At 48.7% G+C, this 19,181-nt stretch overlaps 1 protein-coding gene across 3 annotated transcripts in view; it reads right to left on the bottom strand.

The window, feature by feature from the left end:
• The window catches only part of PTP4A3 (protein tyrosine phosphatase 4A3), a 100,341-nt gene that overhangs the window by 47,812 nt on the left and 33,348 nt on the right, over positions 1–19,181 (bottom strand). The window contains exon 1 of one of the 3 annotated variants that reach the window (XM_081874852.1): positions 12,579–12,725. The exons of the other annotated variants lie outside the window; for them this stretch is intronic. The gene's annotated coding sequence lies outside the window, so the exon portion shown is untranslated. Of the gene's footprint in view, positions 1–12,578; positions 12,726–19,181 lie in introns of those variants that run through there. 3 annotated transcript variants of the gene reach the window in all.

Here is a 19,181-nt window from a genome sequence, read left to right as displayed (position 1 = left end):
ATTGAACACACGACTGTCAATCTTTGAAAGTCCACAGTATAATAATATATTAGAGAATTTACAAGTGCGCACATTTTGTTTTTGTTACTAAATTATGTATATATTATGCATAAGAATTACAGTGCTATTTAGTATACTGGTCTGTGTGTTGCTTGTATTGTTTGTTGTGTTGTTCTACAGATGCTCAAACAGCTTTCCCCCAGCCTGACACCACACAAGTGCTTTTGCCTTCAACTCTCGTCAGCCCCAGCCTGCAGAGCCGTCGGAATCTCTCATAAAAGCCTGTGAGATTCTGGCATCAGCGGGACAATTTTATGCCTCCTGATTTATATAGGCACAAGCAGTAATTTTCAGGTACGGACCAAGTGAAACTCCAGGAAATGCCGAGCCTTTCATTTTCTCCTTAACGAAAGGCCCCGGCAACAGACAGGATGCTATTAAGTTTTGCCGCGAGCTCCTTTTCCAGAACCCTCAAATTGGCCGTAACTCCGGAAGCCGCGAGCTGGATGGGACAGGGGAGAGGAAGAGAAGGGGGTGCCATCTAAAAGCAGCCCGCTCACCCTGTAACTAAAAAAAGGTAAAGGGACCCCGACCATTAGGTCCAGTCGTGGCCGACTCTCGGGTTGCGGCACTCTTCTTGCTTTATTGGCCAAGGGAGCCGGCGTACAGCTTCCGGGTCATGTGGCCAGCATGACTAAGCCGCTTCTGGCAAACCAGAGCAGCGCACGGAAATTTACCTTCCTGCCGGAGCGATACCTATTTATCTACTTGCACTTTGACGTGCTTTCGAACTGCTAGGTTGGAAGGAGCAGGGACCGAGCAACGGGAGCTCACCCCATCGTGGGGGATTCGAACCGCCGACCTTCTGATTGGCAGGCCCAAGGTTCAGTGGTTTACAATACAGTGCCATCCGCACCCCTAGAACAAACTTAGTTGGTCTCTAAGGTGCTACTGGACATTATTTATTTATTTATTTATTTAACCCTACTTTAGAGGCCACACAAACGTCACAATGCCAAATAGTCGTTGTCATTCCTCACACAAACTCTCCCCACCAACAAAGGAGCTGTGGATCCACTTTTAGAACAACCTGTAACCAATTTAGATGGAAGATAGTTGTTCAACAAACGCGCTGTGCGTGTTATGGAGCGAAAAATACGGCAATACCTACATTGCTGAGGGTTGGACTAGAAACCCTCAAGGTCCCTTCCTACTCTGCAGTTCAATGATTCTATATGTGCTGCACCTGAGAATAAATGAGATTCCTAGCCAGAGCTGTGTGTACTATGTGATAAAAGCAAAACAACAACAACATGCAGCCAGGCCTCCATTTCTTGCCATAAGGCTGACCATGTTAATCTCACTTAGCTCCCTGCACCCAGCGGTTGAGAAAAAAAAATCAACAAAATGTAGAACTCTGGGGAGTTAACAGAAAATGCCTAGGACAAGACCAAAGGGTGAATCTTCAGTTTTCAACTTCCTGGAGAAGCCTGGGAAGAGTTCCAATTCCTAGCACCCCAAACTAAAGCTCCCAGATGTTTGGTGTGTTTTTTTCCCCTTAGGGGGGTGGGAGGCCTAAAGGAGGAAAGCCTCATCCCCACACTTCCAAGAATGGCAGAGCAGTAGGGAAAGGGGGCAGAAGGCAACCAGGGGGTGGGCATCTTGCCAAAAGCATAACCTGCAAATCAACCTAGATCTGGGTGCTCCTAAGCCATCAAATTGCCAACAAAGGTCTGTATAGTTAAAGCTATGGTTCTCCCATTAGTGATGTACGGAAGTGAGAGCTGGACCATAAAGAAGGCTGATCGCTGAAGAATTGATGCTTTTGAATTATGGTGCTGGAGGAGACTCTTGAGAGTCCCATGGACTGCAAGAAGATCAAACCTATCCATTCTGAAGGAAATCAGCCCTGAGTGCTCACTGGAAGGACAGATCCTGAAGCTGAGGCTCCAATACTTTGGCAACCTTGTGAGATGAGAAGACTCCCTGGAAAAGACCCTGATGCTGGGGAAGATGGAGGGCCCAAGGAGAAGGGGACGACAGAGGACGAGACGGTTGGACAGTGTTCTTGAAGCTGCCAGCATGAGTTTGACCAAACTGCGGGAGGCAGTGGAAGACAGGAGTGCCTGGCATGCTCTGGTCCATGGGGTCACGAAGAGTCGGACATGACTAAACAACAACAACAGCCATCGAATCCAGAGCACAGCTGGGGGGCGGCCAGCAGCATTAGCTCTCTCTTTCACCTCGCCCAGGTACAGCCGCATCTTGCAAAAATCCTAGGATTAGATTGCTCACTGAAACGGTTGTGTCACAGCACGTCTGCTCATTCCTCCTTGAGCTCCGATTCCCCTTCCTCTCCAAGACTGCTTCCTTTGAGATGAAAGATTTATCTCTCCCCCCCCCCCATCACCCTAAAGCTGTCACAGTCCAGTCTGGTGAGCTGCATCCTATTTAGGGTGGATATGATTTTTTTATTTTAAAAAACCAAATTTTGGTTAATCTAATTTTTTTTTAATTTAAATTGGATTTTTAAAATAAAATGCTTTTGCAGGAAAAATCTTTCTAAAGATAGTTTTCTATTTAGGTTGCATGATAGTCCAAAGGCTATTCATCAGGAAATAAGGATTTGTTTTAAGATTTGCATGTGTGCTGAAACTCTAGGCTAGGGTTTTTGTTTTTAAAGTTTAACCACGTCAGTTAACAAACATGGATACATATGCTATAATGTTATTGTTTTAGTTAAATAAATTGTTTAACATGTTACTAAGGATTATATTTCTCCTTCCAATAAAGTACAGCAGAAAAGTTGTCCAAATATAAACAGTTAACTTATTAAGCCTCACAATGATTTCATAATAATGTCGATATATTTCTAATAGCATAACCAAATCAGTAATTTTTGATGTAACCGTAAAAAAAGCTACTCTGAAAATTTATTATTCCAAAAATGAAACCTTCATCTGGTTGCAAATATTAAGATTACTAGGGTTGCGAGCGTGATCTGTGCGGGATGCACGTCCGCAACCCGCAGCGGCGCATGCGCAAAGCGCAATTTAGTGCTTCTGCGCATGCGCGACCGCCAAAACCCAGAAGTAACCCATTCTGGTACTTCCAGGTTTCGGCAGTCCGCAACCTGAAAAACGCAACCTGCAGCGTCTGTAACCCGAGGTATGGCTATACAGTGGTGCCCCGCAAGACGAATGCCTCGCAAGACGAAAAACCCGCTAGACGAAAGGGTTTTCCGTTTCTCGAGGCGCTTCGCAAGACGAATTTCCCTATGGGCTTCCTTCGTAAGACGAAAATGTCTTGGGAGTCTTGAGAGTTTTTTCACTCCCCCCCTTTTTCAAAGCCGCTAGTAGCCGCTTAGCCTTTAATAGCCGCTAAGCCGCTAACAGCGCTAATCCGCTAATAGGGGTGCTTCGCAAGACGAAAAAACCGCAAGACGAAGAGACTCGCGGAACGAATTAATTTCGTCTTGCGAGGCACCACTGTACCAGCAAAAACACCCACGATTTTAACCAAGTCTTACTGACTAGTGATTTAAATTGATTTGCTTTAAATCAAATCCACCCTGGTCCTCACTCAGGGAAAACTGAGCCACCTTGGCAAACTTCGCCTCAACCCCATCTCAAGACACAGCGTGGAGTTCACCTTCTGTTGCAGGACGGCTGCTGCATTACAAGGCCAGAAAAGTAATAAGTTACAGCAACATCCTTCCTTTCCCCCTCCATTCTGCTGTAAGAAAAAAGGATACCGTGCAGCTGGAGAAGGTTCAGTAAAGGGCCACCAAAATGATCAAGCCTCTGGGTTATTGGTAGGCAAACTAAGGCCCCGGGGCCTGGATCCGGCCCAATCGCCTTCTCAATCTGGCCTGCGGACGGTCCGGGAATCAGCATGTTTATACATGAATAGAATGTCTCCTTTTATTTAAAATGCATCTCTGGGTTATTTGTGGGGCCTGCCTGGTGTTTTTACGTGAGCAGAATGTGTGCTTTTATTTCTGTAAAAAAATGATTTAAATCCAGTCTTACTGACTAGTGATTTAAATTGATTTGATTTAAATCCACCCTGCTGTACACCCACATGGACAACAACAATTAAGGCTGCATTTTATTTAATCTTTTTTTGCTAGCACAACTTACTCTGTTGTTGCTCAGTCTGTCAAAGGGGTGAGGAGTTCTGGAGGGGGAGAAATGGACCCTGCCTCCAGCTATGAATAAACTTAATTCAGGTGCCCTCTCGACTCCTGCGGTTTGCCACAGATTGCCTACACATTCCCCAAATATAGCAATCGGGATTAAGGCGAAAGAGGGCCGATTCTTAATTTAGGGAACCGGGGCAATTGGCGGTTCCTGTGACAGTTCCTCGCACATGACTCTGTTCATGCAAAAATTCAGAAGCCTTGCGAGAAGTTCCACACTGACTCTCCTTGCTACCTCTTCCTCTTTGCCCTGCTTTCCTGACAAATAAATAAATAAATAAATAAATAAATAAATAAATAAATAAATAAATAAATTTTATACCCAGCCCATCTGGCTGGGTTTCCCCAGCCACTCTGGGTGGCTTCCAACAAAATATTAAAATACAATTCATCAAATATTATTGTTGAACTACAACTCCCATCACCCTTAGCTAGCAAGGCCAGAGCTCAGGGATGATGGGAGTTGTAGGCCCAACAACATTTGGGAACCCACAGGTTGAGAACCACTCCAAGTCTTATTATTTCCCAAATGATGGACTGGTTGTGGATGATTCTCAGTTAAACATCTGGCGAGTTTACAGCAGTTTTCCGGGGGGGGGGGGACAATGCCCACACATCCTTCTGGAAAAGCCAGTACAAATAAAATGGGTGGGGTTTTCTTTGCACCCAAAGAAAATAAGTGTTGGAGCCTCTCTAACTTTAATCATGGGGGGCAAGGCCTCACAAAATACAGCTCGGCCACTGCTACTCATTCACACGCACCCCCCCCAAATCCACTGATATATTGGGGTGTTCCTTTGGAGGGGTCACCCTGTTCATTCAAAACACTAATCACAATGGCTCAGTGCATCTGGCTGTTAACTAGAAGGTTGGTGATACGAGCTCACCCAAGGGATAGCTGTGGGCAGGATTCCTGCATTGCATGGGGGTCAGACTGGATGACCTTTGGGGTCCCTTTCATCACTAAATTTCTAAGATTCTAGTGAAGCCCAGGAGGCAAGGCTATGCACCCAGGACATGCTCCAGACAAGGGTCATGAAGCAGGGAAAGCAAACCAGAAGTAATAAAATGAACCACAGTGTCAAGACACGATAGTAACCTCCAGTGGAATACAAAATAAATGGGAGTTACGAATCATATCTAGAAAGAATTAGGAGCAATGAGGATAAGAACAGACAGCATGTGGTTTAAGAGGGCATTGCGCAAATGAAATTTAGCCTGCTTATCTATTTACTGGCATGCTTTTTAACCCTGATCAGACACACAAATTTATACTGACAATTCCATACTTTTGCTCCAAAATTTACAGAAGACAATTACGTTTGGGTTATTTACGCAACTGCATATTTAGAATGGGACGTGGGTGGCGCTCTGGGTTAAACCACAGAGCCTAGGACTTGCTGATCAGAAGGTTGGCGGTTCGAATCCCCGTGACGGGGTGAGGTCCCGTTGCTCAGTCCCTGCTCCTGCCAACCTAGCAGTTCGAAAGCACGTCAAAGTTCAAGTAGATAAATAGGTACCGCTCCGGCGGGAAGGTAAACGGTTTTCCGTGCGCTGCTCTGGTTCGCCAGAAGCGGCTTAGTCATGTTGGCCACATGACCCGGAAGCTGTACGCCGGCTCCCTCGGCCAATAAAGCGAGATGAGTGCCGCAACCCCAGAGTCGGTCACGACTGGACCTACTGGTCAGGGGTCCCTTTACCTTTAGGTAAAGGGACCCCTGCCCGTACGGGCCAGTCTTGACAGATTCTAGGGTTGTGCGCTCATCTCACTCTAGAGGCCGGGAGCCAGCGCTGTCCGCAGACACGTCTGGGTCATGTGGCCAGCATGACGAAGCTGCTCTGGCGAACCGGCACCAGAGCAGCACACGGAAACGCCGTTTACCTTCCCGCTATAAAGCGGTACCTATTTATCTACTTGCACTTAAGGGTGCTTTCGAACTGCTAGGTGGGCAGGAGCTGGGACCGAACGGCGGGAGCTCACCCCGCCGCGGGGATTCGAACCGCCGACCATGCGATTGGCAAGTCCTAGGCGCTGAGGTTTTACTCACAGCACCACCCGCGTCCTCCCTTTACCTTTTATATTTAGAATACACAGAGAGTTGTGTTAAAGGAAAGAGGAGATTGAATACTTATTTACAATTTGCTGTGTTGATCACCCTCTTCAATTCTGAATGTATTTGTGCATGTGTTAATAGGCATAATAAAATTTAAGTTTACTGGTTTGTTTTTTAAAAAAGAGAAACCAAACTGGGGAGGTTTAAGAGCCGGCACAGCAGCAGCAAAGGATTAGAGCCCACCCTACTCTATTGGGGGACCTCTGCTTGAATTCACTGGGGCGGCCGGGTTCCCCTGCTTGCAATTTTGAGGACTGTTTTCCAGACAAAAGAAAAGGGGGGAGAGACAGAGAGAAAAGAGAGCGAAGCAGCTGGGTGCGTCTGGCACAAAGGAGCAACAGGAAAGCAAAGTTCGCCCAATTCCCAGTGGGTGGAAGGGTGTGGAGAAGCAGGATGTGGAAGATGAAAGGGTTAGAGGGAGGAGGAGAGGCGGGGAAGGGTGGGGGGGGGACGCCCCAAACATCTGCATGAATACGGGGCCAAGTGGAAGCCGGAAAGATGGGAAGGGAGCGCGAGAGGAAGCAACAGAGTGTCATCCGCCCAGACGTTTTATTCCCTCGATGAACAAAAGCCACCAATAGCCGCAGACATCTGCCACTCCGGCAGGAAATGTGCAGGACAGCTCCAAAGAGAGAGGCGCTGTCAAAGAGCTTCTGCATTTGGAAGCAAAAGGAAACGGCATCTGCTATAAAAAGGACGCCAAAATGCACATTCCGGGAGTTCACCTTCCTGTCTTCCTTTCCCCCGCTTTCTGTCCCTCTGCTTCCTTTGGGGTTTTTTCTTTCTTTCTTAAAAAGCAACAAGAACAACACCGAACCCACAAAGGCAGGCCAGCGTGTGCTCACAGTGACCTGGTTAAAAGGTTGGAGGAGGAAAAGGAACCAAGAGACTCGTGCACCTCCTGATTACTCACAAACCAGAACCTCTGTCCGGCGCTCCTCCCCTGGGCTTGGGAGCAAGTGGGAGAAAAATCCATGCATTGGAAAGGAGCAGGGAGGGAATTTCGTTGCTCTGTAGGAGCCGGAGGGAGAGAAAGGACTGGAGTGGGTTGCAGAAGGGAGGGTTAGAAAGAGGAAAGGGAGCGGAGGGGTTAAATGAATGCAGGAATGCATGCGCTAAAAGAATGCAGGAATGCATGCGCTAAATGAATGCAGGGATGCATGCGCTAAATAAATGAAGGGATGCATGCGCTAAATACCGTATTTTTCGCCCTATAGGACGCACTTTTTCCCCTCCAGAAATGAAGGGGAAATGTGGGTGCCTCCTATGGGGCGAATACAGGCTTTCGCTGAAGCCTGGGGAGCAAGAGGCTCTCGCTCTCCAGGCTTCAGGAAGCTCTGCGCGACCCTCCGCAGCCCGGAGCCAAGCCGCGCCAGCCTCTGAAGGGTCGCGCAGAGCTGCCTGCCCTCCCGGGGTCCGCGCAACTCTGCGCGACCCGCCGGAGCTCCAGAGGGTCGCGCAGAGCTGCCTGCATTAGGAAGCCTCAGCGCGCCCGGGCTTCGCACAGCTGTCTGCAATCCTGGGGAGACCGGCGCGGCTCCCTAGGCTTGCGGATAGCAGGCTCTTCTGGGGGCTGGGGAAGATCGGGCTTCCCCTGCGCCAGCCCCGTGCCTGGGGGGGAAATAAATTTTTTTCTTTATTTACCCCCCCAAAAAACTAGGCGCGTCCTATAGGGCGAAAAATACGGTAAATGAAGGGGTGCATGCGCTGAATGAATGCAGGGATGCATGCGCTGAATGAATGCAGGGATGCATGCGCTGAATGAGCGCAGGGGTGCATGCGCTGAATGAACGCAGGGATGCATGCGCTGAATGAACGCAGGGATGCATGCGCTGAATGAACGCAGGGATGCAGGCGCTGAATGAATGCAGGGATGCATGCGCTGAATGAACGCAGGGATGCATGCGCTGAATGAACGCAGGGATGCATGCGCTGAATGAATGCAGGGATGCAGGCGCTGAATGAATGCAGGGATGCAGGCGCTAAATAAATGCAGGGATGCAGGCGCTAAATAAATGCAGGGATGCAGGCGCTAAATAAATGCAGGGATGCAGGCGCTAAATAAATGCAGGGATGCAGGCGCTAAATAAATGCAGGGATGCAGGCGCTAAATGAATGCAGGGATGCAGGCGCTAAATGAATGCAGGAATGCGTCCATTGCTCCATCCACAATGGAGAGGAGCACTCGTGTTATTGTCTCCAGGGGTCCACCAATGCGGTTGCTAGGGTAGGCCGTGAATTTAATTTCAGAGGTTGCTGCGCGCTGGACCCTCCTTTGGAAGCCTGTCGCGAGATGAGTGAACCCCTCTCCCCCCCAAACATCTGCACATCTCAAGACAGCTTCCTGCGCAATCACCGCAGTGAACAAAAACCTGAGAATCTACAGATCGTGGAAATGAGGAGTGGGAAAAGGACCCGAGGGTCATCTTGTGGGGTGCCTCAGGGTTATGTCCTCTCCCCCATGCTTTTCAACATCAACATGCAGCCGCTGGGAGAGATCATCAGGGGGTTTGGGCTGGGTGTCCATCAATATGCAGATGATACCCAGCTCTACCTCTCTTTCAAATCAATACCAGTGAAGGTCCTGTGTGAGTGCCTGGAGGCAGCTGGAGGATGGATGGCAGCTAACAGATTGAGGTTGAATCCTGACAAGACAGAAGTACTGTTTTTGGGGGACGGCGTGGGCAGGTGTGGAGGACTCCCTGGTCCTGAATGGGGAAACTGTGCCTCTGAAGGACCAGGTGTGCAGCCTGGGAGTCATTTTGGACTCACAGCTTTCCATGGAGGCACAGGTTGATTCTGTGTCCAGGGCAGCTGTTTATCAGCTCCATCTGGTATGCAGGCTGAGACCCTACCTGCCTGCAGACTGACTCGCCAGAGTGGTGCATGCTCTGGTTATCTCTTGCTTGGACTACTGCAATGCGCTCTGTGTGGGGCTACCTTTGAAGGTGACCCAGAAACTACAACTAATCCAGAATGCGGCAGCTAGATTGGGGACTGGGAGCAGCCATCGAGACCACATAACGCAGGTCTTGAAAGACTTACACTGGCTCCCAGTATGTTTCCAAGCACAATTCAAAGCGTTGGTGCTGACCTTTAAAGCCCTAAACAGCCTCGGTCCTGTATACCTGAAGGAGCGTCTCCACCCCCATCATTCAGCCCAGACACTGAGATCCAGCGCCAAGGGCCTTCTGGCGGATCCCTTGCTGCAAGAAGCGAAGTTAAAGGGAACCAGGCAGAGGGCCTTTTCGGTAGCGGCACCCTCCCTGTGGAACACCCTCCCATCAGATATCAAGGAAATAAACAGCTATCTGACTTTTAGAAGACACCTGAAGGCACCCCTGTTTAGGGAAGCTTTTAATATTTGATGAATTATTGTGCTTTTAATATTTTGCATGAAAGCCGCCCAGAGTGGCTGGGGAAATGCAGCCAGATGGGCGGGGTATAAATAATATATTATTATTATTATTATTATTATTATTATTATTATTATTATTATGTCCAACACCCTCCTGTGCAGGGATGAGAAGCAGCAGTCCACACTCCATGTTCTGCTGCTGCTTCCATGCCCAGCGGGAGATTTGAACCCGGACACCCCCTGGCCCTAGTCTATCACTCTAACCCAGGCATAGGCAAACTCGGCCCTCCAGATGTTTTAGAACTACAACTCCCATCATCCCTCGCTAACAGGACCAGTGGTCAGGTACGATGGGAATTGTAGTCTCAAAACATCTGGAGGGCCAAGTTTGCCTATGCCTGCTCTAACCACTAGACCATCCTGGTTTCCTAGACTTCTTCTGCTATGGGGCAGCTATATAAATGAGGCAGGTGACTAAATATGGAGAAAGCCAACTGCCACTTAAAAGAAGGATCTGAAATATTTTCCTGGAAGCCTGAATTTTGTTTCATTCTGGATTGTTTCATTTGGTGTTTTAATGTGCTGTAAACCACTTTGAGATTTTTTCCCCTTTAAAATATAAAGCAGTGTAGAAATGAAAACAACAACTCCATTGGGGGAAAAGGGGCACCTTAAACATTCCATTGTGGCAACACTAACCTAGGTTTAAGATGCCATTTGGCAATTATTAGCTGAGATTCCTGCATTTGCAGGGGGTTGGAATAGATGACCTTGGGGTCCCCCTTCCAAATCTACAGTTCTCTGATTCCATGATCCGAGTTTCTATTGCTGATGATCACCTATGCTGAAGCTCTCTGAACAATGAAAGCTCTATAATACAAATAAAAAGAGGAAGGTTTCCTGATGAAACTCGCCAACCCAACAGGCTCACATCACAAGATCAATAAAAGTGAAAACCATACAATATTTGGGCGGCCGGGAGTGGGGAGGGAAGTCCTCTGGGTGGCTTCACAACAAATAAGCAATAGAGAGCAAAACGGATTAAGACAGTGAACCAGAAAATAAAAGAAGGAATATAAATACAACAGTAAGTGGATCTCGCAGCAAAACTCAATCCCTGTCCATTTTATCAATCTAGCACATCGATTCTCTTTCATTTGCAGTCCACCTTTCCCCCATTATGAAACCCATTTTGGCAGGGAGCAGGTGCAGACCTGCTTGGCTTCAGCCGGGAGGAGTGGCATGGTGCAGATTCACAGGATTGCAGAATGGGGAGGGAACCTCAGCGGTCATCTAGCCCAACCCCTTGCAATGCAGGAATTGCAGTTGAAGAGTCCCCTCCCTGGAAAGATGGGCATCCAGCCTCTGCTTAGAAGTCTTCAACACCCCCTTCCAAAGGAGTCCTTCCTACCCTCCAACAGCTTTTCCTAAACAACAACAACAACAACAACAATAATAATAATTTTTTATTTGTACCCCACCCATCTGGCTGGGTTTTGCTGTCATCCAACCATCTCTGTGATAGAGACCTCACCTCCCATCTCCTTCTGTACAGCGCCTAGCACAGGGCCAACGTTAAGCATTGTGCAAGCGGCTGCAATGCTTAATAATAATAATTTATTATTTGTACCCCGCCCATCTGGCTGCGGCTTCCACAAAGATCAAAAAGACACCAAGATGTCACACATTAAAAACTTCCCTGAACAGGGCTGCCTTAAGATGTCTTCTGAAAGTCAGGTAGTTGTTTATCTCTTTGACATCTGATAGGAGGGCCTTCCACAGGGCGGGCGCCACTACCAAGAAGGCCCTCTGAATCTGTAGCTTTGCTTCTCGCAATGAGGGAACCGCCAGAAGGCCCTCGGCGCTGGACCTCAGCGTCTGGGCAGAACGATGGGGGTGGAGACACTCCTTCAGGTATACTGGACCGAGGCCGTTTAGGGATTTAAAGGTCAGCACCAACACTTTGAATTGTGCTCAGAAACATACTGGGAGCCAATATAGGTCCTTCAAGACCGATGTTATGTGGTCTCGGCGGCAACCCCAGTCCCCAGTCTAGCTGCCGCAGTCTGGATTAGTTGTAGTTTCTGGGTCACCTTCAAAGGTAGCCCCACGTAGAGTGCATTGCAGTAGTCCAAGCGGGAGATAACTAGAGCATGCACCACTCTGGTGAGACAGTCTGCGGGCAGGTAGGGTCTCATCCTGCGTACCAGGTGGAGCTAGCTGGTAAACAGCTGCCCTGGACACCGAACTGACCTGCACCTCCATGGACAGCTGTGAGTCCAAAATGACTCCCAGGCTGCGCCCCTGGTCCTTCAGGGGCACAGTTACCCCATTCAGGACCAGGGAATCCTCCACACCTGCCCGCCTCCTGTCCCCCCAAAACAGTACTTCTGTCTTGTCAGGATTCAACCTCAATCCATTAGCCACCATCCATCCTCCAACCAGGGCACGGTTGAAAGGGAACTTCCTGCAGCATGCATTTATTTCCCGCAGGCCCCTTCGACTGCTCCAGCTTGCAAGAATTAAGGCCGATCCGGCAAAGGCATGCACAGCTCTGGCAACTTCGCAGAGCCTAGAAGCGCATAACGTCAGGTCTTCCCCCTTTCTGCCCATTTCCAAGCGGCTTGGTGTCTCCACTTCCTTCTCGCTTATCCCCAGCCCACCCCGGCAGAGAGGGAGTGGGGAGAAACCCTCATTTTCTGGGATTTCCCTGCACCCCCCCCCCCACTCTGCACTTTGAGCCAACAGCTGCAAGTCCTCAACCTCAAAGGGAGAAACTTTCCCACCCCTGATAACTCTCGTGCAGCGAGGCCAATAAATTCCCCAGAGTTTCCAGGAGGCTGTGGACGAACGAGCTTGCAGAGAAACTCCTCGTGACGTGGCTGAAACAGGCGTCCGGACCTACCTTGCGAGTCGCCCCCGCTGCGGACAGCTGTCGCTTCTGCCGCCTTCCCCCCAAAGCAGAGTGTCGCCTTTGGGGACGGGAATCTGGGGATGGGAGTCTTCCAGAGAAAAGGACAGGAAAGCGAGGCGTCTCTGTCCCAGGCGGCGATGTCTGCCTTCAATTAGCAATCTCAAGTGCCAATTTAAGAGGAAAAAGCAGCGTTGGGGAGGGAGAGGAGAAGGGGGAAGAGGGAGGCCAACTGTACGGGGAATCGTAACATAATCATTTAAACTGGCAGCTTTGCAAAGGCAAGAGTGCTCCAGCTCTGGGTGGCAGCCTGCCAAGGCCTGGAGCAGCGCAGCAGCAAGGAGAGAGAATATGTGAGCTACCAAAGGGGCCTGGCAGGGGGGGAAAAACACACCAAGGGGGGCAGTTAAGTTTGTCTGGCACTAAACCGGGGTATTTGAATACAAGAAGATGGGTCCGAATGAATATGCACCAAGGGAACGGAGGAACAGGCCAGTTTGCTGACATGAGATCAGCCTCCACAACTGGACAAAGCAATACTTCCGAATCTCACACACCAGCTCTCGCACTCGAGTCCTGCTTGATTATGGTGTACAGCTGATGAAAACTCCACTAACTCCAGCCTCTGTCCACTCCTTGTGAAAGTCCCCAACACGTTTGAAAGGTCTTTCCCTGACAATCCTCTCCAGGCTGCGGTCATCCCTGCTGCTTGTGCACCTTTTTCTTCCACACTTTCCCCTTCCGCATCACTTTCCATTAATGTGCTTCGATTCAGCACTTTCGGAACATCCAACTTCTTCTGCAATGACCGTTTGAGGCTTCTCCTCCTTATGGAGGGTCTCAATGACGGCTTTCTGCACAACTGTCAGGTCAGCAGCCTTCCCCATGATTGTGCTTCCTACAGAACCAGACTGAGAGACCATTTAAAGGCTCAGGAACCCATTGCAGGTGTTATGGATTGAATAGCTACTGCACCTTTACACAATATTCTAATTTTCTGAGATTGTTAATTTGGGGTTTTCATCAGCTATACGCCATGATCATCACAATTATAACAAATAAAGGCTTGACATATCTTGTTTTAGAATAGAATAGAATCATAGAATCATAGAGTTGGAAGAGACCACAAGGGCCATCGAGTCCAACCCCCTGCCAAGCAGGAAACACCATCAGAGCACTCCTGACATATGGTTGTCAAGCCTCTGCTTAAAGACCTCCAAAGAAGGAGACTCCACCACACTCCTTGGCAGAAAATTCCACTGTCAAACAGCTCTTACTGTCAGGAAGTTCTTCCTAATGTTTTAATGTCCTATTGTTTTGCATGTCATGAGTCTATCTCATACATAAGAGAAAGGTAAAGGGACCCCTGACCATTAGGTCCAGTCGTGGCCGACTCTGGGGTTGCGGCACTCATCTCGCTTTATTGGCCAAGGGAGCCGACGTACAGCTTCCGGGTCATGTGGCCAGCAGGACTAAGCCAGAGCAGCGAACCAGAGCAGCGCACGGAAACGCCGTTTACCTTCCCCCCGGAGCAGTACCTATTTATCTACTTGCACTTTGACGTGCTTTCGAACTGCTAGGTTGGCAGGAGCAGGGACCAAGCAACGGGAGCTCAGGTTCACCTTTTAAGTTGAATTACAGTGGTACCTCAGGTTAAGTACTTAATTTGTTCTTAAGCTGAAACTGTTCTTAACCTGAAGTACCACTTTAGCTAATGGGGCCTTCTGCTGCTGCCGCACGATTTCTGTTCTCATCCTGAAGCGAAGTTCTTAACCCGAGGTACTATTTCGGGGTTAGCGGAGTCTGTAACCGGAAGCGTCTGTAAGCTGAAGCATAAGCAACCCGAGGTACCACTGTACTGAAATAAATGAACTTTTCCATGATATTCTAATTTTTCGAGTTTCACCTGTGCATCAGTTCCCAAGCTTCCCAATGCCATAATTAACGCGTCCAGGCCTCCCTTTCTCTGCCCGCTCGTGTTATTCCTTCCTCTTTACACATGGAGTGGCATTCCAACACGCCAAGCCATGATCTGGACTTTTCTAATGCCAATATCGCCGTTCTCCAGACCAGCTCACCCACAACAATGCAAACAAATGGAAAACGTCCCTGGTTTGTTTCCTCCCTACGCTTCGCTTGCCAGCTTCTGCATCTCCCAGGCTATATTTGCTAAGCATCGCCCCCTTCCAACTTTGCAAGGTCTAGCGACTTAGTCCAGCTCCAAAACTCCACTGGGGGAGGGAAAATGGGGGCCTGCATTCATTGCTTGCCAAGTGTCTCTCTGTTTCTGAGATACCCAACTCTAGGAGCCAGTGAACAGCTGGGCAGCTCAAGAGGATGAGGAATGGAAGTTGGCTTCCACCAGAGATTGTGGAAAACCCATCCTTAGTTTGCCACAAAAAAGGATGTTGCAGAGCTGGGAAAAGTTCAGCAAAGGGCAACCAGAAATATCAAAGGGATGGAGCAAGCTCCACTATGAGGAAAGCTTGCAGCTTTTAGGAATTTTTAGTTTAGTGAAAAGGCGAGTAAGGAGTTTATGGAAATAATAATAATAATAATAATAATAATAATAATAATAATAATTTTTTATTAAACCCTGCCCTTCCCGGTTCAAAAACCAGGCTCAGGGCGGCTAACAACAAATTTAAAACGCTTAATTATAAAAGCAGCATAAAATACAGTATAAAAACATGAATAACAATAAAATTCAAAAACCAATTTAGGGGAAATAAGCATTAGATAATCCCCAGGGCTAGCTGGCTGAATTGGTCCTACTTGGGCCAGCGAGGAGACAAGGGGAGAATTAGCTGTGGGGTCTCAGAGCGGGTGATCTTCATAAAAGGGGAGGGGGAGGGAAATAGAAGGTCAGGCTGAATTCAAATTAAAGGCCAAGTGGAATAGCTCTGTCTTACAGACCCGACAGAAGGAGGTTAAATCCTGAAGGGCCCTAGTCTCATGTGACAGAGCATTCCACCAGGTCGGAGCCATCACTGAAAAGGCCCTGGCCCTTGTGGAGGATAGTCTTGACTTCCTTAGGGCCCGGGACCTCTAAACTAAACCTCTAAACTCATCCCCAAAGTGAATAGAGGAAAGTTTGAAGGTCAGCGGTTTGAATCCCCGCAACGGGGTGAGCTCCCATTGCTCTGTCCCAGCTCCTGCCAACCTAGCAGTTCGAAAGCACACCAGTGCAAGTACACAAATAGGTACCACTGCGGCGGGAAGGTAAACGGCATTTCCGTGCACTGCTCTGGTTTCCTTCACGGTGTCCCATTGCTCCAGAAGCAGCTTAGTCATGCTGACCACATGACCCGGAAAAACTGTCTGCGGACAAATGCCGGCTCCCTCAGCCTGTAAAATGAGATGAGCGCTGCAACCCCAGTCGTCTGCGACTGGACTTAACCTTTACCAATACAGTCATACCTCATGTTAAGTTTGCTTCATGTTGAGTGTTTTCAGGTTGCGTCCCGCGGCGACCCGGAAGCAACGGAACAGGTTACTTCTGGGTTTCGCCGCTCGCGCATGCGCAGATGTGCAAAATGATGTCACGCGCATGCGCAGAAGTGGCAAATCGCGACCTGCACAGACGCAGGCTGCGTTCTGTTCAGGTTGCGAACGGGTCTCCGGAACGGATCCTGTTTGCAACCAGAGGTACCACTATATCTCTAAGCTCTATACAACACATCAAAACATTCAATGAAACAATCCAGAATGAAACAAATGCAAGCTTCAAGGAAAATGTTTCAGATCCTTCTCTAAGTGACATTTTGCTGCCCCCAAATTTATTTATTTACCTACTTAAAATTGACAGAGCTGCCCAACAGCAGAAGGGCTCTAGGAAGCCACATGAGGCACAGTGGAATAGGACCCAGGAGATCGGGGTTCAAATCCCCAGTACGTCATGAAGTTCACTGGGTGTCCTTGAAGTCAGTCACAGCCTCTCCTCACCTACCTCACAGGGTCGTTGTAGGGATTACCTGAGGAAAGGGGTGAACCATGTACCCCTTTGGAGGAAAAGGTAGGATATAAATGCATTAAATAAAGCTGGAAGGGCCAGGCAGATGGAGAAATCTGTCATCAACCTGGGATCCCAGAGATCTCCACGTGGCCGCAAACGGACCTGTGCCATTCGCAAAACACTCCTAATTTCAAACACTGATGCAGGGGGCATGGAATCGTAGAGCTGGAAGGAACCCCAGCGGTCATCTAGCCCAACCCCTTGCAATGCAGGAGTCTCAGCTAATCCATGTGCAGATGGCCAGGAAATCTCTGCTTAAAAACCTCCAAGGAAGGATTTGTCCACAACCTCCCAAGGGAGACTGTTCCACATCTTAAAAGATAGCATCCATCATTACATTTTGCGGCTGCGAGCTCAAATCCTTACTTGATTTTCTCGGTCTCCAGACCGGGGATCAGGAAACACTTTCAGCAGTGGGCCGATCCAGTGTCCCTCAGACCTTGTGGGGGGCCGAACCATATTTTTTGTGGGGAAATGAACAAATTCCTATGCCCCCAAAATAACCAAGGGATGCATTTTAAATAAAAGCACATATTCTGCTCATGTAAAAACACCAGGCAGGCCCCACAAATAACCCAGAGATGCATTTTAAATAAAAGGGCACATTCTACTCATGTAAAAACACACTGGTTCCCAGACCGTCCGCAGGCCGGATTTAGAAGGCGATTGGTCCAAATCCGGCCCCCAGGCCTTAGATTGCCTACCCATGCTCTAGACTCAACAGAAAGGAAACTTTGTAGAAGAAAGTGCTAGGTGGGAGAGTGCAATAGATAGATAAGTAGATTAGATAGATAGATAGATAGATAGATAGATATTGCACCCCTCCAAATGTTGGTGAAAGTATACCAGCCTTTTCTCTTCTCTTCGTCCCATGATGGGCACTTTACCGGCACAGCGGTGTAAGTGAGTGTGTACTATGTTTATTATATAACCCATAGTGCAATATCTAATTAAATCACAGACCACATAATTAAAACAAAGCCCAGGCTGCAGAAGTAAAACTACACCAACCAATAATTAGGGCACTCCTGTGAAAGCCGGGCGAAACAGGAAGGCGTTCCTGGGAGCCTGCAGGGCCAGGAAACTGAGGCAGAACTGGGTTTCCAACGTAGCACGTGCAAATCTGCGGTTCTGCAAAGGGCCTGCCTCAACATCCAGCTGGAATGGACTCGCAGGGCAGAGCATAATGAATTGGATAGGTGCCATAAAAAAGGTAAAGGTAAAGGACCCCTGGACGGTTCAGTCCAGTCAAAGGCGAATATGGGGTTGCGGCGCTCATCTCGCTTTCAGGATGAGGGAGTTGGCATTTGTCTGTGGACAGCTTTCCGGGTCATGTGGCTAGCAGGACTAAACCGCTTCTGGCGCTACGGGACACCGTGATGGAAACCAGAGTGAACGGAAACGCCGTTTACCTTCCTGTCACAGTGGTACCTATTTATCTACTTGCACTGGTATGGTGCTGGAGGAGACTCTTGAGAGTCCCATGGACTGCAAGAAGATCAAACCTCTCCATTCTGAAGGAAATCAGCCCTGAGTGCTCACTGGAAGGACAGATCCTGAAGCTGAGGCTCCAAGACTTTGGCTACCTCATGAGAAGAGAAGTCTCCCTGGAAAAGACCCTGATGTTGGGAAGGATGGAGGGCACAAGGAGAAGGGGACGACAGAGGACGAGATGGTTGAATGGTGTTCTCGAAGCTACCAGCATGAGTTTGACCAAAGGGAGGCAGTGGAAGACAGGAGTGCCTGGCGTGCTCTGGTTCATGGGGTCACGAAGAGTCGGACACAACTAAACAACAACAACTGGTATGTTTTCGAACTGCTAGGTTGGCAGGAGCTGGGACAGAGCAACAGGAGCTCACTCCATCACAGGGATTCGAACCGCCGACCTTCAGATCAGCAAGCCCCAAGAGGCTCCGTGTTTTAGACCACAGCGCCACCCACTCCCTTTGGATGAGTGCATCCTGTATGGAGAAGAACTGGTCAAATTCACAGAGATCTGGTCCCAAAGCCAATGGGCCACCCATTCCTGTGACCCAGTGTTTGTATCAGACATATACAGTACACATGTGTACACACACACACAGCAGAGACAAAAGACCAACCTCAATGACCCATCTCCAATTGACCAATGTCAAGCAAACCTATCCGAGGAGCAAACTTCCAACGAAACCCTACATGATGTGCTCTCAGCTGGCAGAAATTTCAAATCACCCCACTGAGAAGAAGTCTTGAGGGCTGTTCTGCCTGGGCAGGATCCAAATTGGAAGCTTACTTCCCATGCTAAACTGACTCTGATTAAACCACACTTTGCTAGCCAACAATGAGCATGCTGCAATTTTCAGGTGCCTGAGTAAGCAGGCGCCTGGGGATTTTCCAACCCGGATAATTCGTCTGCTATATATTCTGGAAAGTTGTCGGGTCTGCATTTGGACACCTCTTTTGGCACACTGCCTCCTGAGAGGAAGGGGCAGGTTTCTGTTTCCATTCTTGATACAACTGGGTGCCAATCTGAATCAAGATGGCGGAGGGAGCTTTTCAGAACGGAACTGATTTTCACCGGCGATTTCAAAATCAGATCTTCC

Source organism: Podarcis erhardii (assembly GCF_964252035.2).
Source record: "Podarcis erhardii genome assembly, chromosome: 8".
Lineage (NCBI taxonomy): Eukaryota > Metazoa > Chordata > Lepidosauria > Squamata > Lacertidae > Podarcis > Podarcis erhardii.
The sequence above is the reverse complement of the archived record's forward strand: the minus strand, read 5'-3'. Positions and strand labels throughout refer to the sequence as shown.